Source organism: Paramisgurnus dabryanus, chromosome 9 (assembly GCF_030506205.2).
Source record: "Paramisgurnus dabryanus chromosome 9, PD_genome_1.1, whole genome shotgun sequence".
In the NCBI taxonomy this organism is placed as follows: Eukaryota; Metazoa; Chordata; class Actinopteri; order Cypriniformes; family Cobitidae; genus Paramisgurnus; species Paramisgurnus dabryanus.
Window position 1 is genome coordinate 5195510 of NC_133345.1, and position 16662 is coordinate 5212171.

Consider the following 16662-nt stretch of genomic DNA (forward strand, 5'->3'; position numbering starts at 1 on the left):
ATAGGTTAAGGCTTAAAACAAGTAAAAATATCTGCCAGTGGGGTAAGAAAAATAAACCTAAATTGAGTTTATTATTGAATTAAGTTGAAACTAGAATTAAGTTTATTTTTCTTACCCCGCTGGCAGATATTTTTTACTTGTTTTAAATATAAACCTGTTGATTTTTATAATTTATTTCAATTATTACAAAGTATACGATCTGATTTTTTAATCGCGGTGTTTGTTTTATTCCTCGTTTCTTTTCCGTGCATTTGCTTTATTTATTTATTTTTGCTTGTTGCATTTAAATGCACGTTTGATTTGTTGCCACATTATTCTGTGTTAATGTATTTTTTAACATGTTTATAAACAAAAAGTGCGTTATTATAATTAATTATATGGCTGTGAATTCCCAGCAAACACAAAACGCTTTTATAACAATTTTCTATTACAATACATAATATCTTAAGCCACTTTGCTTACCAAGTAAATGTATCTCCATTTAAGAATTGTCAGATATTCACAAGAAAACAAGACAAAAACAGTAAGTAAGATATTCATTTACTTTTTTCTTTCAAACATGAATTTACAGACGGCTGGAAATTTTAAATAAAATAACTAGACATACCTATTCGGGTCTGCTCCCGTTTGCTGTGATGACGGGGACTTAGTCCAAAGCACATTTTGAGGAATACTTACACATTTTACTTCTTATTTCTTTGGAATTAATTATTATTTATTTTCAATTACAAAGTATGCGATCTGATTTTTTTTAATCGCGGTGTTTGTTTTATTCCTCGTTTCTTTTCCATGCATTTGCTTTATTTATTTATTTTCTGCTTGTTGCATTTAAATGCACATTTGATTTGTTGCCACATTATTCTGTGTTAATGTATTTTTTAACATGTTTATCAACAAAAAGTGCGTTATTATAATTAATTATATAGCTGTGAAATATATACAAGAATTCCCAGCAAAAACAAAACGTTTTTATAACAATTTTCTATTACAATACATAATATCTTAAGCCACTTTGCTTACCAAGTAAATGTATCTCCATTTAAGAATTGTCAGATATTCACTAGAAAACAAGACAAAAACAGTAAGTAAGATATTCATTTACTTTTTTCTTTCAAACATGAATTTACAGACGGCTGGGAATTTTTAATAAAATAACTAGACATACCTATTCGGGTCTGCTCCCGTTTGCTGTGATGACGGGGGACTTAGTCCAAAGCACATTTTGAGGAATACTTACACATTTTACTTCTTATTTCTTTGAAATTAATTATTATTTATTTTCAATTACAAAGTATGCGATCTGATTTTTTTAATCGCGGTGTGTGTTTTATTCCTCGTTTCTTTAACTCACACAACATTCTACCAAAAAACAGCAGATCATTTTCTACTAGATAACTCCATACACTATGGATTAAAAATGTCCCGACTGCGAACCTGATAAAACCCAGGTAAAAAGCAAATACAAATAAACCATTTTGATTTAGCAAAAGTTTACAAATAAATGCACTCCCTGCACACAACAAGCACGTCTAGTTACCATTCATTTTTTGCGTGATTTAAGTTTCGTCGCATACATTTTGGAAGGCACACGATAAAAACAAAATAAGGCTTTTAATGTATGCAGACTTCATTCTCCGTTGAGGGCTTATCAATCATAATAAACGCTGTTAACTCTTCTCATTGAATGGTCTAAATCCAATGCTGGTAAAGAAATCAAATGTGCATTTCAACGCAACAAGCAAGCCGTAAAGCAATGGATGCAGGCAAACAAACGAGGAATAGCACATACACCACGATTAGATCATCGGGTCTCATACTTTGGAATTAATAAGAAATAATTATTCAGTCTAAAGAAATAAGAAGTAAAATGTCTAAGTATTTCTCCAAATGTGCAGACTCATTACAATAAACGGGAGCAGACACGAATAGTTATGTATGTCTCGTTATTTTATTTAAAATTGACAGCTGTCTAACATATGATATATTTTGATAAGACGAAATGCTAAAAAAATAATATAACACCAATCGACAATATATGTTATTGTTATTTTTACAAGTAAATTCATGTGTAGGAGAAAACAAAGCAGCTGTCAGTCCATACTATATTGAGTGGCCATCGTAGTGGTGCAACCTGAACGATGTCTTCCTTACTTCCGGTCAAAGGCGCCATTTTGTGAAATAGGCATATAGGTGACGCTGGAGCACGCGGCCATTGTCTCTGTTCAACAAAACAAGTGTATATATACACATACGCATATTTTTCCTCAATCAATCACCGAATACAAGGTGCAATTCGATGCCAACTGGCCCTTCTCTCTGGTTTCATGTTTGTAAGGAAAATTAAGGGGGAAATTACGATAGCATTTCAGCCAAACATTCATTCGTGCCACGCTGCTTTTCTTTGAACGAAAAAAAAAACCCTCTGCTCCCCCTACACAATTTCTTCTCCTGTTATTTTATGCTTAAAACAAGCAAATAAATCTGCCTACAGGGTAAGAAAAAATTCGTTAACTTTTCCCATAAACACTTAATTCAAGAAAAATTGTCCCACCCCACTGGCCATTTTTTTATCCACAATACACATTCGATGTCTGCACGCACCATTGTCTTTGTTCAACGCAAACAATTCTGTTGCGTTTTTCTTTGAACGAAGTGCTCCGCCTAGATAATTTGACCCATATTCACATGGGTTTGTTTCTCGTTTTTTCTTTGAGAACAATCTATATAGCGCTTTCCACAATCGTTTTGGTGTTAGCTTTACGTAAAATAGAAACACAGAAAAGTACTGAGCGATGGAGAAACCACGAAGCGGAACATATTATGACCACGGATTGGCAAACAAACTGGCAACCACGCACAAAAGAAGCAAACTTTGGTTTTAAACTCACCTTTTTTGTCCCCGGAAAGCGCCAGAGTCGATGCACGGAGTGGACGGAGCAAGCCTCGCTTCCATAGCCGAAGGTCAAAAATCCATTCAAACGTGTAGTCCCCGGTGTCCACTCGATTTTACCCAAAAAGCCGAGGAGCGATACCGCAATGGCATCCGGAGAAGGCGCTGGCTGTCGGGATGGAGGTTAGCGGGTCAGAGATCCGGCACTGAAGGTCTGCGTTCATTACTCACCGTGTGCATTTCACTCTATACTTGTAAAAAAACCATACAAATACATACAGAAACAGTTATCACTCATACAAAAAGAAACACGAAGGTAAAGCTTCAGTTAATTTGCTCGCTGAATGCTTTTTGCATGCACATACAAAACTGAACAAAACTGATATACTGAACAAAATAGGCCCCAAAATTGAGGAACACCAGTTGTTTAGTTAAACTGATTGAATAGCACTTTGCTTTCTATTTGTTAAATATGAAATGAGACAATAAATTACAAATTACATTTCAATGCCTGCAGCGTGTTCATGTCCACACCACAAATAAAACCGTGTGACCCTTTTTTTTGGTTTAAAGATTGAAAGTTTCGAACCTACGCAACACTCTAAAGACAAATGCTCCTAAATAGTACCAAATAAGGGTTCTTCAGCTTGTAACCATAGCAGAACCCGTTTTTTTGGTACTATATAGAACCTTTTTATACGGTTCTATAAAGAATCTTGCCTTGAAAAATGCTCACCTCAGTGGTGCTATAAAGAACGATTAATTTATCAGCTGTCAGGAGTGACATTTTTGTTATTTATCCACTTTCTAATGTATAGCACTTGATAAGGATTAACAGTTTAAAAACAGAAATGCAAGACATCAGAAAATACATTTATTTTTTACTTTCATAACATGAGAGGTGTCATACAATAACAAATATGTGCTTTAAAATCACATTCCTAAGTTAAAAATATACATAAAAATAGATATATGGATCATTACACAAATCACTACTCAAAGGAAATATGTTAAATAACTGCTTCAATATTAATTAACAATAACGTTTGGCCAAGGCAGTCCTTGTAAATAGACATATAAATAGACAAATAAAATCATGACATATATGCCATAGAGCCTGAGATAGAGAAAAATAATAAGGAATTCTGCTTTTACTACCATCTCAGAAATATTGCCAGATTTGGAGGTTTTGTCTCAAGACAGGACTTAGAGAAACTTGTTCATGCTTTCATCACCAGCAGGGCCGATTATTGCAATGGACAATGGATTAAAAAAGTACTGTTACTTGTTTAAAAACCACTTCATGGCTACAGGCCGAAATACATGACAGATATGCTAATCGAATATGAAACCGATTACTCGGAGCAATAGGATCAGGTCATTTAGAAAAAACAGGGGTTCACTCAAAACAAGGTGCATCAGCATTTAGTTATTATCAGCTTTCAGAAGAGATCAGATGTGCTTCAACAGTAGACACTTTTAAATCTAGATTAAAAACACATCAGTTTAACTTTGCATTTACTGAATGATTTAAAACAGTACGAATAAAACAGTACAAAAGAATAAAACAGTATGAACCTTACCTGTTATAAAGGGAATGAAGCTTACGGTATGGTGCTTACCTGCAGAAATAAATAAAGTACAATAAGAACACACAGAACTTCAATTTTCAAAATTATTTTAACAATAAATGATGATTATTTTACTGGTTTACCTGTTTGCGATTACCACAGAATCCCGTCACCTGGCTGCGGTCTTCATTTGGTGAACGGTTCTTCACTCATAATTGACCTATACAAGAAATAGAGAAGAATAATAAGCAATTCTGCTTTTACATGTAGATGTGTGCCCCAAGAACACAGACACACCGGCTCCAAAAAGTTTAAAAAGTACACATTTCTGTTATTTTAATGTGGCAAATGTGTCAGCTTTAAAAGAAGCATACATTACCTTTTAAAGAGGATGCGCACTGCGTGAAATACCTTTACTCCCAGCATAAGCAAGCAATTTTCAAAATGCTTTTAAAAGTAATGGTGATTATCTTACTTGTTTAACTGTTTGTGATTACCATGGAATCATGTCACCATCATTTTTAAGCTTGTAAAGCAAATAATGAAACATTGACTTAGTAGGAAAAAATATTTTGGAAGTATCGTGATAAATGATGAAGAAAATATTTTGCAAAGTGATGGTTAGCACACGGTTGATGGTACCTAATAAATTCCATCATATTTTTTTTATTCCTACTATGGAAGTCAATGGTGACTATCTGCTGTGGGTTTACCATCATTCCTCAAAATACCTTCTTTTGTGTTACTCAGAAAAATACTAATCCTCGTGTTGTTGTAAGCCTGTATGCATGAGTAAATGATGACAGAATTATCATCATAAATTGAAATATCCCTTTAAACTGTATTTCCCCCTCTTAAACCTAAACTTATTTTCTTACGGCAAGTCATTTAGGTAATCAAGAAAATACTTTACCCGTTGTCTTTGTGAGTTAAACAAATACAGCTACGCTTCCAGGTCTGTCGACGTTGCTGTGGTTTTTCGACAGCTGTATTATGAAGGGTAGCGAATGAATGAATACATTGCAAAAAATCATTTCTTACTTGTTATTTCGAACTGTTTTCACTGTACAAATATCTAGAAAGTCTTAAAATAAGATGCATTTTTTGATGAGCAAAATGCCCTAAGAAAATAAGCCTAGCCTTTAGGGAGAAAAAAACTCAAAATTTAAGCGAATTTGGGCTTAAAACAAGCAAATAAATCTGCCAAAGGGGTAAGAAACAAATCTAGATATAAACACTTAATTCAAGAAAAATTGTCGTAGCCCATTGGCAGATTTGTTGGCTTGTTTAATGTACATGCATGTACAATATTTCAATTTGTCTTGTATTTATTAGCATTTTGTATTGCCCAACGCTGTCTATGTTGTTTAACTGTTGTCATTTTCTTATAAAAGCCTTTATAATTTATTAGTTTGGATGATTGCCATTCCCGAGAACCTCTTATATTGGAAATAAAAGAATCATCTAAGCATTATTTTGTTGACTGTCTCTTAGACATGTAGCCGTTTGATTGTGGTTCTATTTAATGGCTAGTCTATTCTTTTGGAATGGTCAAACGTCTATTAGATTTTCACTGACAGCCCAAATTAAGCCTTGTTTTAGCCTAGACACATATTCGCTGTCTATTAGAAATTATGTAGTCGTTGAATAGCCGCTTTTTTGATGACTAATGTATTCTTGGGCCGTGGTTATACGTCTCTTGGATTTTACGTACACCGACAAAAGAATCTATTTTTAACACATAGGTCAGGGGAGAGCGCGAACGCAGTCCCCCACTATCAGAAATTTTGCAGTCGAGATTCCCACATTTGGGGAATTCGCAAAGGGTCAGCACAACCGGAGTGCAATGGCTGAGCCTCGCCCTGGGTGAACCACCTTCATGATCATGGTGTCTCCCCTGCCAGGTAAGTATGAGCGACACCCTTTGAGGCCAGACGGCCGCATCTTCCTGTGACCGATCACATCAACGGCGCCCCCGAAGGCCGTCCGACTAACATTTCATTACTGTGTGTGACCAGGTGGAAAGCGCACGAAGCCACGTCTGAGACCAAACATTCTTCGAGATCTACCCTATTTTTATTCCGTTTCCAGCCCGGTTGAACCGTGTAGAGTGAAATATGTGAAACAATTTAAATCAAATGGATTTAAATTGCGCATTCAAATATATGGTTTCGTTATTACAAAGTAACTTTACGTGGAATAGAAACAAAGAAATGTACAGAGCAATCAAGAAACAACGAAAGCATAGCAATTTTAGAACGTGGATAAATAAAAACACAGGGCTCAATGACTTACCCGTTGTCGTTGTGAGTTAAACAAGTACAGCTATGCTTCCAGGTCTGTCGACGTTGCTGTGGATTTTCGACAGCTGTAGTATGAAGGGTAGTGAAAAAAGTTTTCAGGTGTTTTTAACATTCCAATCGGCCTCTTTCGCTTTTGTTGCACCTTCAGCTGTGTCGAGGATGTTTAATTCGTCCTCGGATCACCACCACAAACTTGTAAAGAAAATAATTAAATACATTACAAAAACATTTCTTTATCAGCGTGTTCATTTCCACGCAAGCTTTTCGTTAAACCAATAAAGCCAACGAAAACACAGCAATTTTAAAACACACGTATTAGAAAAAACACCGTCATTCACGCACAAAAGAAGCAAATTCTTTTTTTGTATTTGACTTATTTGTCCCCGAGAAGGGGAGCGCACCATTCATGGAAACACTGCAATACCATGTTGATGCATGGAGTGGAAGGAGCAAGCTCCGCTTCCATTTCCGAAGGTCAAAAATCCATTTAACATATAGTCTCCGGATAGGAGACGTATCAGACATTAAACTGATAAGAACAGATACTACACTTGATCTTAGCCAAAAGGCCGAGAAGCGATACCGGAATAGACGCAGCCAAAGGGGGAGCCGGCGAAGGCGCTGGCTTTTGGGGTGGAGGCTAGCGGGCATTTAACTCTATACGTTACAGAGGTAGAACGTTGAGCTAGCAGATCAGAAGTTCATGTTTTCTAAACCCATGCAGAAAACACACACAAACTGTTGGGAAAAAGCAGTCATCGCTTAACCAAACAGAAACATGAAGTAAAGCTTCAGTTAATTTGCTTGCAGCTTGCAGATCCAATACGTCGATCGTAAAGGTAATGCCGGTAGATCGCACATACCTTAACTGTGTATGCTGCTCCACGCCTCCACGAGCTTCGGGAAACAGAGCGCAAAATTGTCATTATGGTCTTGGATTAACTGTGAAACATGCTTTGCCTTTCTTCTCAAATGTGTTTTCATAAATCTTACGCTGTCCGCTGCAGCTCAGTCGTCTAACTTCTGAAATTTACCAGGATGCGCATTTTTTCCTTGATGCAGGAACTGATCCACGCTCATGAGAGAGAGAGAGAGAGAGAGAGAGAATTTAGAATTTTCAAAAAACCTTTATTACAAATTAAAACATTTTCATAACCTCAAATCAGAAAAAACAAAGGGGAAAAAAATATATATATATATATAGTAACGGAAATAACAAAAAATAAGCCAACATAGGAGCAAAGACCAAATCATCTTCAATAACCAGACACAGAGCTCCTCCATAATACCAAATCAATTCAAAAGAAAGAAGATCATTCATTGCTTTTAAGTATCTAAAACCAATAAGGATTCTAGATTTAACTTATTTTAAAAACTGCTAATATATCATGGCTTCCAGGTCTGTCAACGTTGCTGTGGTTTTTCGACAGCTGTAATATGAAGGGTAGAGTGAAAAAAAAATGTTTAAGTGTTTTGAACATCCCAATCTGTTCGTTTACTTAGTATTTTATTCATGTTTTCGAGTTAAAAAATAATTCTTAAATCAAGATACATTTACTTAATAAGCAAAGTGGCTTAGAATTTAAGTCTTGTTTACTGAAATAAATTCTAAAATGTAATAGGTTAAGGCTTAAAACAAGTAAAAATATCTGCCAGTGGGGTAAGAAAAATAAACCTAAATTGAGTTTATTATTGAATTAAGTTGAAACTAGAATTAAGTTTATTTTTCTTACCCCGCTGGCAGATATTTTTTACTTGTTTTAAATATAAACCTGTTGATTTTTATAATTTATTTCAATTATTACAAAGTATACGATCTGATTTTTTAATCGCGGTGTTTGTTTTATTCCTCGTTTCTTTTCCGTGCATTTGCTTTATTTATTTATTTTTGCTTGTTGCATTTAAATGCACGTTTGATTTGTTGCCACATTATTCTGTGTTAATGTATTTTTTAACATGTTTATAAACAAAAAGTGCGTTATTATAATTAATTATATGGCTGTGAATTCCCAGCAAACACAAAACGCTTTTATAACAATTTTCTATTACAATACATAATATCTTAAGCCACTTTGCTTACCAAGTAAATGTATCTCCATTTAAGAATTGTCAGATATTCACAAGAAAACAAGACAAAAACAGTAAGTAAGATATTCATTTACTTTTTTCTTTCAAACATGAATTTACAGACGGCTGGAAATTTTAAATAAAATAACTAGACATACCTATTCGGGTCTGCTCCCGTTTGCTGTGATGACGGGGACTTAGTCCAAAGCACATTTTGAGGAATACTTACACATTTTACTTCTTATTTCTTTGGAATTAATTATTATTTATTTTCAATTACAAAGTATGCGATCTGATTTTTTTTAATCGCGGTGTTTGTTTTATTCCTCGTTTCTTTTCCATGCATTTGCTTTATTTATTTATTTTCTGCTTGTTGCATTTAAATGCACATTTGATTTGTTGCCACATTATTCTGTGTTAATGTATTTTTTAACATGTTTATCAACAAAAAGTGCGTTATTATAATTAATTATATAGCTGTGAAATATATACAAGAATTCCCAGCAAAAACAAAACGTTTTTATAACAATTTTCTATTACAATACATAATATCTTAAGCCACTTTGCTTACCAAGTAAATGTATCTCCATTTAAGAATTGTCAGATATTCACTAGAAAACAAGACAAAAACAGTAAGTAAGATATTCATTTACTTTTTTCTTTCAAACATGAATTTACAGACGGCTGGGAATTTTTAATAAAATAACTAGACATACCTATTCGGGTCTGCTCCCGTTTGCTGTGATGACGGGGGACTTAGTCCAAAGCACATTTTGAGGAATACTTACACATTTTACTTCTTATTTCTTTGAAATTAATTATTATTTATTTTCAATTACAAAGTATGCGATCTGATTTTTTTAATCGCGGTGTGTGTTTTATTCCTCGTTTCTTTAACTCACACAACATTCTACCAAAAAACAGCAGATCATTTTCTACTAGATAACTCCATACACTATGGATTAAAAATGTCCCGACTGCGAACCTGATAAAACCCAGGTAAAAAGCAAATACAAATAAACCATTTTGATTTAGCAAAAGTTTACAAATAAATGCACTCCCTGCACACAACAAGCACGTCTAGTTACCATTCATTTTTTGCGTGATTTAAGTTTCGTCGCATACATTTTGGAAGGCACACGATAAAAACAAAATAAGGCTTTTAATGTATGCAGACTTCATTCTCCGTTGAGGGCTTATCAATCATAATAAACGCTGTTAACTCTTCTCATTGAATGGTCTAAATCCAATGCTGGTAAAGAAATCAAATGTGCATTTCAACGCAACAAGCAAGCCGTAAAGCAATGGATGCAGGCAAACAAACGAGGAATAGCACATACACCACGATTAGATCATCGGGTCTCATACTTTGGAATTAATAAGAAATAATTATTCAGTCTAAAGAAATAAGAAGTAAAATGTCTAAGTATTTCTCCAAATGTGCAGACTCATTACAATAAACGGGAGCAGACACGAATAGTTATGTATGTCTCGTTATTTTATTTAAAATTGACAGCTGTCTAACATGATATATTTTGATAAGACGAAATGCTAAAAAAATAATATAACACCAATCGACAATATATGTTATTGTTATTTTTACAAGTAAATTCATGTGTAGGAGAAAACAAAGCAGCTGTCAGTCCATACTATATTGAGTGGCCATCGTAGTGGTGCAACCTGAACGATGTTTTCCTTACTTCCGGTCAAAGGCGCCATTTTGTGAAATAGGCATATAGGTGACGCTGGAGCACGCGGCCATTGTCTCTGTTCAACAAAACAAGTGTATATATACACATACGCATATTTTTCCTCAATCAATCACCGAATACAAGGTGCAATTCGATGCCAACTGGCCCTTCTCTCTGGTTTCATGTTTGTAAGGAAAATTAAGGGGGAAATTACGATAGCATTTCAGCCAAACATTCATTCGTGCCACGCTGCTTTTCTTTGAACGAAAAAAAAAACCCTCTGCTCCCCCTACACAATTTCTTCTCCTGTTATTTTATGCTTAAAACAAGCAAATAAATCTGCCTACAGGGTAAGAAAAAATTCGTTAACTTTTCCCATAAACACTTAATTCAAGAAAAATTGTCCCACCCCACTGGCCATTTTTTATCCACAATACACATTCGATGTCTGCACGCACCATTGTCTTTGTTCAACGCAAACAATTCTGTTGCGTTTTTCTTTGAACGAAGTGCTCCGCCTAGATAATTTGACCCATATTCACATGGGTTTGTTTCTCGTTTTTTCTTTGAGAACAATCTATATAGCGCTTTCCACAATCGTTTTGGTGTTAGCTTTACGTAAAATAGAAACACAGAAAAGTACTGAGCGATGGAGAAACCACGAAGCGGAACATATTATGACCACGGATTGGCAAACAAACTGGCAACCACGCACAAAAGAAGCAAACTCTGGTTTTAAACTCACCTTATTTGTCCCCGGAAAGCGCCAGAGTCGATGCACGGAGTGGACGGAGCAAGCCTCGCTTCCATAGCCGAAGGTCAAAAATCCATTCAAACGTGTAGTCCCCGGTGTCCACTCGATTTTACCCAAAAAGCCGAGGAGCGATACCGCAATGGCATCCGGAGAAGGCGCTGGCTGTCGGGATGGAGGTTAGCGGGTCAGAGATCCGGCACTGAAGGTCTGCGTTCATTACTCACCGTGTGCATTTCACTCTATACTTGTAAAAAAACCATACAAATACATACAGAAACAGTTATCACTCATACAAAAAGAAACACGAAGGTAAAGCTTCAGTTAATTTGCTCGCTGAATGCTTTTTGCATGCACATACAAAACTGAACAAAACTGATATACTGAACAAAATAGGCCCCAAAATTGAGGAACACCAGTTGTTTAGTTAAACTGATTGAATAGCACTTTGCTTTCTATTTGTTAAATATGAAATGAGACAATAAATTACAAATTACATTTCAATGCCTGCAGCGTGTTCATGTCCACACCACAAATAAAACCGTGTGACCCTTTTTTTTGGTTTAAAGATTGAAAGTTTCGAACCTACGCAACACTCTAAAGACAAATGCTCCTAAATAGTACCAAATAAGGGTTCTTCAGCTTGTAACCATAGCAGAACCCGTTTTTTGGGTACTATATAGAACCTTTTTATACGGTTCTATAAAGAATCTTGCCTTGAAAAATGCTCACCTCAGTGGTGCTATAAAGAACGATTAATTTATCAGCTGTCAGGAGTGACATTTTTGTTATTTATCCACTTTCTAATGTATAGCACTTGATAAGGATTAACAGTTTAAAAACAGAAATGCAAGACATCAGAAAATACATTTATTTTTTACTTTCATAACATGAGAGGTGTCATACAATAACAAATATGTGCTTTAAAATCACATTCCTAAGTTAAAAATATACATAAAAATAGATATATGGATCATTACACAAATCACTACTCAAAGGAAATATGTTAAATAACTGCTTCAATATTAATTAACAATAACGTTTGGCCAAGGCAGTCCTTGTAAATAGACATATAAATAGACAAATAAAATCATGACATATATGCCATAGAGCCTGAGATAGAGAAAAATAATAAGGAATTCTGCTTTTACTACCATCTCAGAAATATTGCCAGAATTGGAGGTTTTGTCTCAAGACAGGACTTAGAGAAACTTGTTCATGCTTTCATCACCAGCAGGGCCGATTATTGCAATGGACAATGGATTAAAAAAGTACTGTTACTTGTTTAAAAACCACTTCATGGCTACAGGCCGAAATACATGACAGATATGCTAATCGAATATGAAACCGATTACTCGGAGCAATAGGATCAGGTCATTTAGAAAAAACAGGGGTTCACTCAAAACAAGGTGCATCAGCATTTAGTTATTATCAGCTTTCAGAAGAGATCAGATGTGCTTCAACAGTAGACACTTTTAAATCTAGATTAAAAACACATCAGTTTAACTTTGCATTTACTGAATGATTTAAAACAGTATGAATAAAACAGTACAAAAGAATAAAACAGTATGAACCTTACCTGTTATAAAGGGAATGAAGCTTACGGTATGGTGCTTACCTGCAGAAATAAATAAAGTACAATAAGAACACACAGAACTTCAATTTTCAAAATTATTTTAACAATAAATGATGATTATTTTACTGGTTTACCTGTTTGCGATTACCACAGAATCCCGTCACCTGGCTGCGGTCTTCATTTGGTGAACGGTTCTTCACTCATAATTGACCTATACAAGAAATAGAGAAGAATAATAAGCAATTCTGCTTTTACATGTAGATGTGTGCCCCAAGAACACAGACACACCGGCTCCAAAAAGTTTAAAAAGTACACATTTCTGTTATTTTAATGTGGCAAATGTGTCAGCTTTAAAAGAAGCATACATTACCTTTTAAAGAGGATGCGCACTGCGTGAAATACCTTTACTCCCAGCATAAGCAAGCAATTTTCAAAATGCTTTTAAAAGTAATGGTGATTATCTTACTTGTTTAACTGTTTGTGATTACCATGGAATCATGTCACCATCATTTTTAAGCTTGTAAAGCAAATAATGAAACATTGACTTAGTAGGAAAAAATATTTTGGAAGTATCGTGATAAATGATGAAGAAAATATTTTGCAAAGTGATGGTTAGCACACGGTTGATGGTACCTAATAAATTCCATCATATTTTTTTTATTCCTACTATGGAAGTCAATGGTGACTATCTGCTGTGGGTTTACCATCATTCCTCAAAATACCTTCTTTTGTGTTACTCAGAAAAAAACTAATCCTCGTGTTGTTGTAAGCCTGTATGCATGAGTAAATGATGACAGAATTATCATCATAAATTGAAATATCCCTTTAAACTGTATTTCCCCCCCTTAAACCTAAACTTATTTTCTTACGGCAAGTCATTTAGGTAATCAAGAAAATACTTTACCCGTTGTCTTTGTGAGTTAAACAAATACAGCTACGCTTCCAGGTCTGTCGACGTTGCTGTGGTTTTTCGACAGCTGTATTATGAAGGGTAGCGAATGAATGAATACATTGCAAAAAATCATTTCTTACTTGTTATTTCGAACTGTTTTCACTGTACAAATATCTAGAAAGTCTTAAAATAAGATGCATTTTTTGATGAGCAAAATGCCCTAAGGAAATAAGCCTAGCCTTTAGGGAGAAAAAAACTCAAAATTTAAGCGAATTTGGGCTTAAAACAAGCAAATAAATCTGCCAAAGGGGTAAGAAACAAATCTAGATATAAACACTTAATTCAAGAAAAATTGTCGTAGCCCATTGGCAGATTTGTTGGCTTGTTTAATGTACATGCATGTACAATATTTCAATTTGTCTTGTATTTATTAGCATTTTGTATTGCCCAACGCTGTCTATGTTGTTTAACTGTTGTCATTTTCTTATAAAAGCCTTTATAATTTATTAGTTTGGATGATTGCCATTCCCGAGAACCTCTTATATTGGAAATAAAAGAATCATCTAAGCATTATTTTGTTGACTGTCTCTTAGACATGTAGCCGTTTGATTGTGGTTCTATTTAATGGCTAGTCTATTCTTTTGGAATGGTCAAACGTCTATTAGATTTTCACTGACAGCCCAAATTAAGCCTTGTTTTAGCCTAGACACATATTCGCTGTCTATTAGAAATTATGTAGTCGTTGAATAGCCGCTTTTTTGATGACTAATGTATTCTTGGGCCGTGGTTAGACGTCTCTTGGATTTTACGTAAAACGACAAAAGAATCTATTTTTAACACATAGGTCAGGGGAGAGCGCGAACGCAGTCCCCCACTATCAGAAATTTTGCAGTCGAGATTCCCACATTTGGGGAATTCGCAAAGGGTCAGCACAACCGGAGTGCAATGGCTGAGCCTCGCCCTGGGTGAACCACCTTCATGATCATGGTGTCTCCCCCATAGATATGTATAAAGGCTAGATGGCTTACCGCTGAGTCCCTAATGGCATCACCTGGCGGCCATCTTAGGACAGGACGCTCGCTCACTCGTAGCATTGAGTTTAATGGTGAAGGTACTTTTAAATGACCATAACTTGCTCAATTTTCTACCGATTTTCAAACGGTTTGGTTTTTTACAAACGTTATTAACGTGGCTATAATACTGGATGCTTTGACATGTTTCATGATTTTTTTATATATTTTTAGTATAGGTATGCAGTGTCATAGTTACATCTTTGACGTTTATAATAAACCAAACCGTTTGAAAATCGGTAAAAAATTAAGCAAGTTATGGTCATTTAAATGTACCTGCATCATTAAAACTCAATGCTAGGAGTGAGCGAGCGCCCTGTCCTAAGATGGCCGCCAAAATGCAGACGTTCCACTCAATTGGCCAGCAGGGCGGGCGAGCCATCTAGCCTTTATACATATCTATGGTCTCCCCTGCCAGGTAAGTATGAGCGACACCCTTTGAGGCCAGACGGCCGCATCTTCCTGTGACCGATCACATCAACGGCGCCCCCGAAGGCCGTCCGACTAACATTTCATTACTGTGTGTGACCAGGTGGAAAGCGCACGAGGCCACGTCTGAGACCAAACATTCTTCGAGATCTACCCTATTTTTATTCCGTTTCCAGCCCGGTTGAACCGTGTAGAGTGAAATATGTGAAACAATTTAAATCAAATGGATTTAAATTGCGCATTCAAATATATGGTTTCGTTATTACAAAGTAACTTTACGTGGAATAGAAACAAAGAAATGTACAGAGCAATCAAGAAACAACGAAAGCATAGCAATTTTAGAACGTGGATAAATAAAAACACAGGGCTCAATGACTTACCCGTTGTCGTTGTGAGTTAAACAAGTACAGCTATGCTTCCAGGTCTGTCGACGTTGCTGTGGATTTTCGACAGCTGTAGTATGAAGGGTAGTGAAAAAAGTTTTCAGGTGTTTTTAACATTCCAATCGGCCTCTTTCGCTTTTGTTGCACCTTCAGCTGTGTCGAGGATGTTTAATTCGTCCTCGGATCACCACCACAAACTTGTAAAGAAAATAATTAAATACATTACAAAAACATTTCTTTATCAGCGTGTTCATTTCCACGCAAGCTTTTCGTTAAACCAATAAAGCCAACGAAAACACAGCAATTTTAAAACACACGTATTAGAAAAAACACCGTCATTCACGCACAAAAGAAGCAAATTCTTTTTTTGTATTTGACTTATTTGTCCCCGAGAAGGGGAGCGCACCATTCATGGAAACACTGCAATACCATGTTGATGCATGGAGTGGAAGGAGCAAGCTCCGCTTCCATTTCCGAAGGTCAAAAATCCATTTAACATATAGTCTCCGGATAGGAGACGTATCAGACATTAAACTGATAAGAACAGATACTACACTTGATCTTAGCCAAAAGGCCGAGAAGCGATACCGGAATAGACGCAGCCAAAGCCCAGGTCAAAAAGACGTAGTATTTAATGTATTAAAAATATACTTAAAATACAAATAGTATGTTTATAATACATTTGTATTTCCAACATACTTATTTGAAGTGTATTAAAAATACGTTAAATTGCATTTAAACATATTTTTTAAAAGTACACTAGAAGTACACTTGTAATAAATATATACTTAAGTACATTTTTAAGAAATATGCTAAACTTAAGAATATTTTAAATGTATTTATATTAAGTGTACTAGAAGTACATTGGTAATAAATATATACTTAATTACATTTTTAAGAAATATGCTAAACTTAAGAATATTTTTAATGTATTTATATTAAGTGTACTAGAAGTACATTGGTAATAAATATATACTTAATTATATTTTTAAGAAATATGCTAAACTTAAGAATATTTTTAATGTATTTGTATTAAGTG

The 16662-nt window shown here is 35.2% G+C and overlaps 4 non-coding genes across 4 annotated transcripts; all 4 read right to left on the reverse strand.

The window, feature by feature from the left end:
• Positions 1–6208: 6208 nt before the first annotated feature.
• Positions 6209–6373, reverse strand: LOC135726976 (U1 spliceosomal RNA). Its single transcript, XR_010525063.1, has one exon. It is a non-coding gene; the product is annotated as a U1 spliceosomal RNA (small nuclear RNA).
• A 781-nt stretch (positions 6374–7154) lies between these two features.
• LOC135727014 (U2 spliceosomal RNA) lies at positions 7155–7345 on the reverse strand. Its single transcript, XR_010525098.1, has one exon. It is a non-coding gene; the product is annotated as a U2 spliceosomal RNA (small nuclear RNA).
• Positions 7346–14587: 7242 nt separating this feature from the next.
• Positions 14588–14751, reverse strand: LOC135726991 (U1 spliceosomal RNA). Its single transcript, XR_010525077.1, has one exon. It is a non-coding gene; the product is annotated as a U1 spliceosomal RNA (small nuclear RNA).
• A 1267-nt stretch (positions 14752–16018) lies between these two features.
• On the reverse strand, positions 16019–16209 carry LOC135727015 (U2 spliceosomal RNA). Its single transcript, XR_010525099.1, has one exon. It is a non-coding gene; the product is annotated as a U2 spliceosomal RNA (small nuclear RNA).
• Positions 16210–16662: the final 453 nt, after the last annotated feature.